The following is a 12,670-nucleotide window of genomic DNA, read 5'->3' as shown; positions in this document are numbered from 1 at the left end:
CTCTCTAGTGCCTCCTCCAGGGACTCCAAAAAGGGTGGGTACTCTGAACTGCCGTTCGGTGCATAAGCACAAACAACAGTCAGGACCCGTCCCCCCACCCTAAGGCGGAGGGAGGCTACCCTCTCGTCTACCGGGGTGAACCCCAATGTACAGGCGCACAGCCGGGGGGCAATAAGTATGCCCACACCTGCTCTACGCCTCTCACCGCGGGCAACTCCAGAGTGGAAGAGAGTCCAACCCCTCTCGAGGAGGCTGGTTCCGGAGCCCAAGCCATGTGTCGAGGTGAGTCCGACTATATCTAGCCGGAACCGCTCAGCCTCGCGCACCAGCTCAGGCTCCTTCCCCAGCAGAGAGGTGACGTTCCACGTCCCAAGAGCCAGCTTCAGTAGCCGAGGATCAGACCGCCAAGGTCCCTGCCTTCGGCTGCCGCCCAGCTCACACTGCACACGACCCCCATGGCCCCTCCCACGGGTGGTGAGCCCGTAGGAAGGGGGACCCGTGTCGTTTCTTCGGGCTGTGCCCGACCGAGCCCCACGGGCACAGACCCGGCCACCAGGCGCTTGCCGGCGGGCCCCACCCCTGGGCATGGCTCCAGGGGGAGGCCCCGGTGACCCGCGTCCGGGCAAGGGAACACGGCGTCCAAAAGTATCACTCATCATAGGGGTCTTGTGAGCTGTTCTTTGTCTGGTCCCTCATCTAGGATCTGTTTGCCATGGGTGACCCTACCAGGGGCTTAAAGCCCCAGACAACATAGCTCCCAGACTCATTGGGGCACGCAAACCCCCCCACCACGGTAAGGTGACAGCTCAAGGGGGAGTCCAGGTGGTGATTTAAAAAAAGCATATATCTGCAAAGTTTATAGCTTTATTTATTTTTTGTTATCGTGTTTCCCCACCTCCGTAACCTTAACCCCTTGCTGCTGAAAAAAAGGCGATTTTCACATTTTTGGATGTTTTTGTTGTATATAATGATCTGAAATGTAGACTTAATGAAGGTAATAAAAAGCTGGAGTTGGCTGGATGTCTTGAAGCAAAAATCTACTTGAATTTAAACCCTCGATGGAGAATGTGGAGCATGTTAAACAAAAGCTATTGCATCCTAAAGTCCTAGTCTAAAAACAAAAGTACACCCCTTCGGGTAAGTAAAATTCTTGCGCCTTGTGCAAACCTCTGTGCCAGTGAGGATGCTCGGAAGATCCTAGAATCATGAACTGATCCCGGCCATTTAGCCTCAATGTTAGAAATGAAATAACCTCCATCACAGATCATCTGTATGCACGGAGGATAGGAGTGAATGATGAGGTACTTGTTTTCACAGCACATAAATGTAACATTGCTCAGCATTACTCAAAGGGGTTGATGTGGTGTTTTTCAAAACGAGACATCCAGTTGTCTATGGACAATTATCCCCAATACCCCCATTTTTCTGAGTCTGGTCCTGGGTGGGTGTAGGTCAGGTTTTTGTGAAATGTGGGACCGAGATGTAATAAGGTATCAATTAGTTTTAATGAATTCCATGTTCTTTTTCATTTAATTTCATGTTAACTACTTGTGTTTCTTTAGTTGCACTGACTGATTGATATTGATTTTCCGAGACAGTGAAAGTGGTGACATGATAACCACAATTTTTTTTGTTTTATTTTTTATACAAGACATGAGTTGCGGGAGCGCGGAATTCTACTAGGTGAAAGTTTTTTTCCGGGAGTCTGTTTCAGCCGGTCAGACATGATTTGAGACACAGCTAAGCTAAGCTTGAACATTAGCCTGCCAAGGAGAAGGCAAGTTCAGCGGCATAAATTACCATGGTTACTCAGTGGGCATTCAAATAAGCCACGTTGGTGGAGCGGAACTCTCTCTTAGATTAGCCAGAACTATCGAGAAAAGCCAGGCTTTCCGCTAATCCAGCTTCATGGAACCCCCCCTCTGGACTTCCAAAACAGTCTGTACTTCATCTCATGGCTTTAAATATTCTTGAGGTACAGAAGATTGAACTGAGACTTAATCCACTGTTTTCACATATGGAGATAATTTGAATAACATCAAGCCCTGTTTTATGCAGAGATCACAGGAATTTCGGAAATAAATCACAAAAACCACTTCCAGAGGTGGATCCAGTTCCTGTTCTTTATTCCTTCATCAGTTTTATGAACCATGTGGCGCTGTGGCTTAGTTGGTCAAAGTGCCTGTCTAGTCAACAGGAGATCCTGGGTTCAAATCCCAGCAGTGCCTTAAGATGTTATTATGTACATCAACATGGTACCATAACTGTTAACAGCAGTGCTTCAGGAGTGCTGGACTTCCAAAACAGTCTGTACTTGGAGGCACTTCATCTAATGGCCTTAGTTATTCTTGAGGTACAGAAGATTGAACTGGGACTAAATTAAATGTTTTCACATATGGAGATAATTTGAATAACATCAAGCTCTGTTTTATGCGGAGATCACATGAATTTCAGAAATAAATCACAAAAACCACTTTGTTTCTTTTTGGCTCGTTGGTCTAGGGGTTTGATTCTCGCTTCGGGTGCAAGAGTTCCTGGGTTCAAATCCCGGATGAGCCCTCCTACTTTAAGAAACTTATACAGAAAGGTAATACTTTCTGCTGACATGGGAGACTCGCTTTAACTGGAAACACTTAAGATATTTATATTACATTTACATTATATTACAACAACAGATATTTATATATAAATATAAATGTATGTTTATCCGTGAAGTGACAACTGTGCACATTTTTGTGAAAGTTTTAAAGTTAAGCAGTTATAGAAGTTTGTTGAAATTTTGTTAATAGTACAAAAAAAATTTGTGTCTTACAATGAAATCAAGTGACAGGTTTAGGATTATTACAACCTCCATCTTTAAAAATGTTTTTCACCTGAAATCCTGTCAGTTTTAGCCCCCAAATATGTGTAACCTGGACATCTTGTAGCTGTTATTTAAGAGTCGTAACCTTTAATTTTATCACAATAACATGGTGTGTTAGACTTAAATGTTATAAAATGTAATCTCAGCAATAGACATTATTAAAACTTTAATCAGAGTTCCCCAAAATGACTAATACGGTGCATGATTCTATCATAAGTTCAATGGATACAGTCAAATTTGCATGAGCTATATACTGACCGAGGGATCGGACCTGTCCTGCATAATGTTAATCTCCCCCTTTTGTGTAAATGGCAGAGCAGAGCCTTCCGTTATCAGGCCCCTCTCTGTGGAACCGGCTGCCAGTTTGGCTTCAGGAAGCAGACACCCTCTCTACTTTTAAGATCAGGCTTAAAACTTTCCTTTCTGATAAAGCTTATAGTTAGGGATGGCTCAGCTGAGCCTGAAACATCCCATAGTTCTGCTGCTATAGGCCCAGCCTGCTGGGGGAGCTCCCATGATGCACCTCTCCTCTCCATGTACATGTGACATCATTGTTGTCATTAACTTGTTCCTCTCTCTCAGCAGGTGTCCCTGGCCAGGGGCCCGTTGCACAAAAGTAGGATTTAGACATCCAGGATGAGTTACTTAGCCAGGTTCAAGGAATCCAAAACATGGGCGACCAGGCTTAGTTGGTTGCACAAAGGCCAAGCCAGGATGAGCAGACATGGATTCATTAAGCCAGGTGAAAGCGATCCTGGATAAGTGCTGCACACGGCTTTCTGAAATAGACCCCACGATCGATCATAGATTCACTGATTCACCATGGCAACAAGGGCGGCATATTTCTCCGCAGCGGAGCAATAATTATTAATGGAAGCATATGAAGAGGTGAAGGAGAAAATAAAACAAAAAGGAAATACTGCCACAGTTAAAAAAACAAAGGGAGCAAACGTGGCAAACCATTGCTGACCGCCTGAATGCGTAAGTAGTGCACAAATACACACTCACCACTCCACTGAAACTATCACAATTAGGCAGTGTTCGAACTACGGGGGGACTCGGGGGATCCGAGACCCCCTGAAACTGACACGAGACCCCCCGAAAACATTTAGGAAATTGGGATTTGGGAAATGTTGGGGGGTCTCTAAAATATTGGCAAAATGTGATTTCCCCTGATGAGTTATGATTGCAGACGCGATGCGTGTGGAAGTGTGGAGCCTGTGTGCGTAATTGGCATAAAGCTGTGCTGTCCGCCGCGTATGATTCTGTATAGCTTCTCATGTGTTTTCGAGATCCGCGCTCTGAGTCAAGCGCAAGCAAGCAACCAAAATGGACATGGCAGCAACTTTTTATTAAGAATGTTCCTGCCCACACATTGTCTGTACTGTTTTAGCAGTGAAAAAAGAACGCAATTAAAGGACTTGCAAGGCCCAATCCCAATTCTATTTTCTACCCCTTCGCCTACCCCTCGCCCCTACCCCTCGCCCCTTCAAACGTAGGGGTAGGCGAAGGGCTAAGAATGTCACCCCTTCGAATTGGGACAGCACTTCACACTCACGAACGTTATAAGTCCGCGCCGTCAGTTGTTACGTAACCAAAAGCGACAGCTTTAGTCAAAAGTAAACAAACATGACCGGTGCTGTGGTGTTCGCGCTGTCCTGGGCTATTTGGATATTTTTAGAAATATCTGCGTCGAATCGACGGAGTGCCATCAGGCGAAGGCGTCTTCGACATGTGGGAGCATTGCTGGATCTTGTTACGGTATGTAGAATGAGAAATTAATGCAAATAACGTGTGTGAGTGAGCAGCTGGTAGCTTCCAGAGCCGGCGTGTGAATATGATAATGTGTGTGTGTGTGTGTGTGTGTGTGTGTGTGTGTGAAAGTGCTTCTAACTGTACATTTGTGATATCGTGTAATATAGAAACAATTTGCTTGTCTCGTTGGATTTGCTGATTTATTGATTGGAGTAGTATCCTAACCTGGCTAACCTAGCTGAAAGCATAAGCTAACGTTTAGCCTTTGTTACTCGCCTCGTTCCGTTTGGAATAAACATGCAGCTCATGCGTTTTTGAAGCGGTTTTCTTTGTACCAGGTTCAGATTTGATGACATAAATAAATGCACTGCATTGTGTGTGCTATCAATGTGTTGGTTTGGGAGGATGAAAGCCTGATCTTTCCATGTTTTTCTTTCCAGCAGACGGGTCGTCCTACAAATTATTGCCCATTGGACCACAACATGTACCCCAATTTTTTTGTTATCCCTTGTATAATAAATCTCTTCATACCAATATCCGTTCCAGTCGTTAATATGATGTTGATGTGATAATCATGCTCACAAACCTTTTGTCCTTAATTTCTTTTATTAGGCTCAAATTACAGACTGGTAAGGCAGCTTGTTTTCAGAAATAACAGCTTAAAGTGTCTGCTGTAAAGTGTCTGCTGCAAATATGGACAATAAACAGTATGAATATAAACAGTATGAATATAAACAGTATGAATATAAACGGGCAACAGTGCAATCATCAAGAACGAGATGACTGGAGCAGGAACAGCGAAGGTGCTTGGCGCATCGGAGGTGCTGCATGGGCTCAGTGATGTTCTGGGGGAACAAGACACGACATGATATTATAGCATGTACTTTCATCCATTGTAAAAAATTTAAAAAAGGTGTTTCAGAATGCGGTAGTGGTGGCTGTGTGTACAATAGGTGCATGGCGCATCAACTCACCGTAAAGTTTGTCTATCATGCGCTCAAACCGAGCTAAAAAGCGCTCCGTTTTCTGCTTGTGGCGCTTCTGCTCCTTCAGGCTCTCCTGTATCAGGATTGGACTTATGGGATTGGACTTCCTACTTCTTTTTGGGGATGGGGATGACTTTAGAAACAGATCTTCGTTTTCGGCGCTAAACCTGATCAGGCTCTTTGTGCTTGAGTCCCTGTGAATCAGTCACGTATATCATGTTAAACTCACACAATACACCAGTTATCACAACCTAAAACGATTAAAACAGTTAAATTATGGCAAAAAGATAGAAGAACTTACATTTGTGTGGTGCTCTTGCTTCTGCCATTTTTAAAAAGACTCACGATCTCCCGGTAGTCGCGTTGTACTCTGGGAAATATATCATACCCCTTCAAACGGAGTCTGCCTGGCCGAAGCCCTCCGTTTCAAGGGCTACAACGGAGGGGTAGGGTTAAGGGGAAGGGCTTTGGAAGAGTATTGGGACAACACTACCCCTTCACGTGAACGCGCAAAACGGAGGGGAAGGGGTAAGGGGTAGGGCCAAGGGGTGAATTGGGATTGGGCCCAAGCATCTTCATCTCCTTCCCTGGGCATAGAAGACTCTGTGACATCAAGGAGGAGTTCTATAGGATTGCAGGTAAGAATTTTTAAAAAATTAAAATAATTAAAATTACAGTTACAATTACAATGTTAACATTCAGAGTAAGATACTCATTGCATCGTATTACAGGTTTCCCCAATGTCATTGGTGCAGTGGATTGCACACACATCAAATTAAAATCCCCATCAGGTGGCCATGAGGGGGATTTTGTGAACAGGAAAAACTTTTGATGAAGTAAATTAATGAACACTGTACATTGCCTGTGATGTACATTAATTGGTTTAACATCTTATCATTTCAGATGGTCTGCAATGCTGACTATTTGATCAGTAATGTTGTGGCAAAGTGGCCCGGCTCGGTCCACGACTCCCGAGTGTTTCGGAACTCAGAGATCTATCGGCGCCTATCACAAGGTGAGCCACAGAACCTCTATTGATAACCACTTTTAACTTAATAGCTGTGTTAAGAATGTCACTACTTATGAGGTTGTGATGGTAACATTTTGTATTCACAGGTGAATTCCTGGGTGTATTGCTGGGTGACAGAGGGTATGCCTGCCAGCCTTTTCTGCTCACTCCATTTGCAACTGGCATACAACCATGCCCATACCAGAATAAGGGCCCGGATCGAAATGACATTTGGCCTACTGAAGGCACGCTTTCAGTGTCTGAACCACCTGAGAGTCAGCCCAGACAGGGCATGTGATATCATTGTGGCCTGTGCTGTGCCCCACAATGTGGCCTGCCTGAGAAAGGAGAGGGCCCCCAGAGTGCCAGCTCTCATAGACTGGGACATTCCTGCCATCTTCCCAGATGACGACTGTGGTCGGCTGGTCAGAGACCACTATGTGTTAAATTATTTTAATTAATATTGCATGTTGATTTAAGTTGGGCCTGCAATGGCAGAGGAATTTTTGTTAGGTTTTTGTGCTGTATAGGCAAGGCAATTTTATTTGTATAGCCCATTTTTACAAACCGTCTCAAACTGCATGCTTTGATTCTGTGCTTTTTGTCTTGTAGAGCACTGTGTGACTTCAGTTTTGAAAGGAGCTGATGGTTTACTTGCTTTGATTCATCCTTGTTCAATAAAGGAACGTCATGGTACACTCTAATGTGTATTTATATTTATATGGTGATGTACTTTATGTGTAGTCTGTGGGAAACTAAATTATCTAGTGGTTCATCTAAAATCATCAGTTATCTAAAATGATTTCAATTAATGATCACAAATGTTTCAATAATGATAGTGGGTATAGTTAAATGTTTTAACAATATGTTCTAGGCAGTGGAATAAATATTGGTTTCCAATTGTGGTGACCGCTGACTGAGATAAGGAATGAGATTAAATAGATCCTGGAACTTAGCCTGGTCTGGAGCAGGCTAGCTTCACAGAATAAATCTCCATGGTAACTTAGGTCTGAACATATCCCACTTCCCTTATCCTACTTTTGTGCAACCGGATCACGGATAAGTTGATCCAGGATAGCCAACATATCCCCGCTTAATCCCTTATCCTACTTTTGTGCAACGGGCCCCTGGTGTTACGCTGCTTGTTGTCCCCTCTTTTCTGTCCTCTCAGCCCCAGCTGCTCCAGGCAGATGGCCGCCCTTCCTGGTTCTGGTTCTGATGGAGGTTTCTTCCTGTTAAAACTCAGTTTTTTGTTCCCACAGTTCTGTGCATGCTCGAGATTGAACAGAAGTTACGGTGCATTTTGTAGGATTCCTTAGCTAAGCTACTTCTTTTAATTGTGTCTGTGTTAATAAAACTGAACTGAAATGACAAATAAATGAACATGTACATCCGTACTGTTATATGTTACGTTAAAACAGAGTGCTGAAATATATCTTTATTGAATAGATGAATAAATCTGAAGTCTGATTCTGTCCAGGGTTTCTTCAAGGCGTCCTCCCTCTGTCACCATCTCACATCTGAAATTCCTGTCAGTAGTATTTCAGAACTGAGCCTTGGTTGGGAGAGTTTTTATCTTCACTTCATCTTCACAGACTATATTACCACAGCAATACAACTGAGCCAAATGCTGGATTTAAATTCATTTTTATTAGATTTTTAAAGAAACGTCATTAATAAAAATAGAACATAAAACAATATTAACTATGTGTAAACTATATACATATATATGAAATTTATTCTGCCAGAGGGCAGGGTCTTTCCACTGCCTCAATGTTAATGATTTTTTTCCCAATATATTTTATATTTAGAAAGACTTTACCCTTTTCAAGGGCTCCCACAAGTCCTGGGAAATATAAAAGACTTCGGTGCTGGACATGAGGAGCTCCAGCACCCCCCTTGTGCTGCTCTCCATCACGCCCATCACCTCCACTCCAGCTGCCTCATCAGTCACAATCAGCACCTGCCAAAACAAACAGCACTTATGTCCCATAATACCTTGCAGCTAGATATTAAACCCCTTTCTTACTCCTTATTTATTTCTTTAATCTCTTTCTCAATTGTGTCAGATCATTTGCCATTTTATGTCTGTATAATATACACTAGATTGCCAAAAGTATTCACTCACTCATCCAGATAATTAAATTCAGGTGTTCCCATCACTTCCATGGCCACAGGTGTAGAAATGCAAGCCCCTCGGCATGCAGACTGCTTCTACAAACATCTGTGAAAGAATGGCTCGCTCTCAGGAGCACAGTGGATTCCAGCGTGGTGCCATGATAGGATTCCACCTGTGCAACAAGTCCAGTGGAGACATTTCCTCGCTCCTAAATATCCCACAGTCAGCTGTCAGTGGTGTTAGAACAAAGTGGAAGCGACTGGGAACGCCAGCAGCTCAGCCACCAAGTGGTCGGCCACGTAAAATGTTTCGAGGTCTGTAGCAATTGACTCTGCAGAAGGTTGGCGACCTTTCTGCAGTCAATTGCTGCAGACCTCCAAACTTCATGTGGCCTTTTACATGTTTAAACCAGAGAAAACAACTCCTTGTATGTGCCTACCGACTTGGCAAATAAAGCTCATTCTGATTCTGATTAGAATGTGTTTTTAGATTAGATGAATTAGAATGCTTTTTACTTCTACATTGCTGTAGGGTGTTGTGTGCAGGAAGTCCCCTCCTGCATCCATGTTGGACTTTAAGTGGGTAATCCTGCACTGGCTGCCGAGGTCCAGCTCCTGGACTGCAGCTTCCCGCCACAGCGTGAGGGAGGCAGAAGCTTTATCCTGTACAGAACACAGTATGAGATGTCAGAACTATAAAGGCACCAGAGATTACTCTGTAATGTGCAGCCTACAAGTGACCACAGTGAACATATAAACAACCAGCGCCACAGAAAGAGACAGTTAGCACACTCCCATAGACTACTAAGGTACTCACAGAATATGAAACTCATCTTATTTTATCTTCCCTTATGTAGAAACCACAGAGGTTGTCCCTCCTCTCCAATCCTCCCGTTCTCTGGTCTTACCTGCTGCAGCTTCACCTCACGCAGCGGGACCTCCTCTCTCCCACTGCGGACCTTTTTCACAGCTGAGAGCTAAATAAGAACAAGTTCAATCACTGAGTGATCTAATTAGACCTAAACATGTCATTGCAACAGCTTTTCTGTACTAAAACATTTCAAATACTGGTAGGCATTACTTTGTCTACCTAAAATGTTTGTATCTCTGAATTACAATTAAGCACGGTAATTTATCTGAGTGTATTAGTGTGTTCTTCTGATGAAGACAAATCAACATACCTGAACAACTTTGCCCTCCAGTGTGAGGAGGCCCTTTGTCCCCTTCACATTCTTTATAGTTGTGTGTAGGGACGGGGGACAGAGGATGGCTTTCCTGCAAAGGGGTCCATCCTGCAAACCTTGCAGCACCAACCCCGCTCCATGCTGTCAGAGGTGGAGAAGATCATTAGGCTTTCCCTGGCCCTGCCCATATCTGTCACAGCATCTGAGCGCTCTTTCTCAGCCTGACAACCTGGCTGCGCAGCACCATGACGCAGGAGAGACTAACACATTTGGCCATTATGAACACTCACAGTGACCTTACGCATAAATTGGCTTAAACAATTTATCAAGAACACATCTTCAATTTGGAACTTCATACCGAATTTAATTTTCTCTAAATTAGGAGGCCTAAATTTCTTTTTACTTTGTAATTATTATGTTGAAAAAATCCCCTCAAAACTATCCTACTTTCATAAACAGATGCTTCTTTCTTGGTCATTGATCTGCAAACATAATTTTCCCCCACATAGATACTACATATGGAACAATATTGGTATGAAGTTCCAAATTTAAAATGGGTTCTTGATAAATTGTTGCCAATTGCCAATTTATTTTGAAAATATTAATACCACCTCAAACCAACTGGGTTATGTGTAGCACACGGAGCAAGACACCTGAGCTCAGCCACTCTGCTGGGAAATAATATGGGCACGGAGCGCAAAAAGAGCGAGATGAGGAGGTAACTGGGTTATTTAGTCCATCCCACCTGCAGTCAATGACTATTTACCCTTATTGCGGTGTGCAATTAGGGCCGTCATGACTCATAGGGTGCGAAAGCATCTATGCTACTACACCAGCCTTCACCATTTCCGCAAGGAAAGACAGCGCCAGTGCATTATGAACCTCATTTATCCTCCTCTCTGCATCAAACACATTCATGCTGCTTTAACTGAAAACTTTCATTTCCATGTTGCAAATTTGAAAGTCAGGCCAAAATGCCATCGCTGTCAATTTGGGGAAAACGGAAAACTCATGCTACAACATTTCAAATGTGAGACTTTCAAAGTAATTAGGCTTTGGAACTTTTCAAAGGTTTTAAGATAATCACAGGACTATGGTGGGAAACCTCCCAAACTCGCCTTAACCATGGCCTGAACAGGCTAACGTTATGCCTGTTTGGTTCGTTAGCTAGCTAACTAATGCTAACGTTAGCTAGTGAACGCTAACAGTCAGAGCAGTAATGAAAACATATTAACAAACATACTTGCTTGATAACTTACCTTATTTATTCTTCTTCAAAAGAATTAAAAAAAGTGGACTCAGCAGGCTGCCCTCAGTGCCCCGGCCTGTGTGCTGGACTGCTGCGTTGCTGACATAGACCTAATATACTTTGCTGAGCGGGAGAGACTGAATGTTGCACCATGCACACTTCTTCTTCTTTGAATGCGCAGTGGGAGTGAGACTGTGTTGCTACTTAATGTTGAATGGGCTTCACTCTAAATAAAGTCATCTTCACTCTAAACACTAAGTTTTTTGCATTTTTCACCATGCAACTAACTTTTACTTCATAAAAATCAGTCATAAGTGCATATGGTAATTAACCTAGTAAAGTTAACGAATGTATGTATGTCAGGGCAGCTATTGGACTTTACAGTGAAGATGTATTGTATATAGATAATCCATGAGCCTAGTCAAGCGGTGAAGTTGTAAAGCAATGAGATTGCTGAGATTTTCTCATGAGAATGAGAAAAAAGTGATCAGAGCTTCATCCTCTGTGGCTGGTTGACTGTTAGAGCTTCCAGCTGCCTCTAACTCCCACACCTCAAAAAACAACTGTCCATCACAGGGTAGACATCTCAGGTGATGTTCTGACTGGGGTGGTTTATATAATCTGTGTAGAAGTGTTTGTGTTCTACCACCCAGGAATATACAATTGGTGATCCATCAGCTACTATTTATAACACTCTCATGCTCTCTCCTTCACAGTGACGGTGCTGCTGTCAACACAAATAATAATTAACTTCCGTCACAGAAATGGATGTTAATGACATGATTTTTATCCACAAGGACAATTCTTTCCAATTCTTAAAAAAAATACAGTTATATTTACTTCTTCGCCCTGCATGTCTTTTGTTGAAACATCTGACCATAACCCTGTGACACACACACACACACACACACACACACACAGACACACAGACACGAGGAAGTTAACCCGCTTCGGCTGCTGCTGATTGGTTGGCAGACACCTCTGTTTCTGTTTGGCTCTCAGTCTCCATGTTTCTGATCCTGGATCTGCTGAGATGTCCCAGGCCATTGTTGGCTTTGATCCTCATACATTTAACTTTGTCCTGAGCGGGCGGGAGTGCAAAGTTGTACCATCTGAAACGGCTGAAGAGTGCTCACTGCAGCGGGTGGGCGGAGGTGCAAAGTGACGCTTTGTAGGCAAAAAAAGAGCACCGCCACAAGTGCGCATTGTGTCAGGAAGGGCGCTCGGACGTGAAACAGTGGAGGGTTATCGCTTCTCGGCCTTTTGGCTAAGACTGTGATCGCCTCCTGTGGGTGGACTATTTTATGCCTTTTCGGCACTAAATTTTCTCCCTTTGGAGGTTCTTTTTTGTGTTTGATCAAAGTATTCCAAGTCTTTTGTAGTTGGATTTCTTTGTATTTAAATTTTTCTGTATTACCCTTTTTTTTTCCCCCAGGGTCGGTGTCGGTGTTCCGTTTTTTTTAGAGGAACGTAAGTATCCCTTTTTAGTAGCTTTTTATCCACTTT

At 43.4% G+C, this 12,670-nt stretch overlaps 1 non-coding gene across 1 annotated transcript; it reads left to right on the top strand.

The window, feature by feature from the left end:
* The first annotated feature begins 2,154 nt into the window (after positions 1-2,154).
* trnat-agu (transfer RNA threonine (anticodon AGU)) lies at positions 2,155-2,228 on the top strand. The gene has a single exon. It is a non-coding gene; the product is annotated as a tRNA-Thr (tRNA).
* The last annotated feature ends 10,442 nt before the right edge of the window (positions 2,229-12,670 follow it).

The sequence above is a fragment of the Odontesthes bonariensis genome, chromosome 2 (assembly GCF_027942865.1).
Source record: "Odontesthes bonariensis isolate fOdoBon6 chromosome 2, fOdoBon6.hap1, whole genome shotgun sequence".
In the NCBI taxonomy this organism is placed as follows: domain Eukaryota; kingdom Metazoa; phylum Chordata; class Actinopteri; order Atheriniformes; family Atherinopsidae; genus Odontesthes; species Odontesthes bonariensis.
This window is presented reverse-complemented; position numbering and strand designations above follow the sequence as displayed.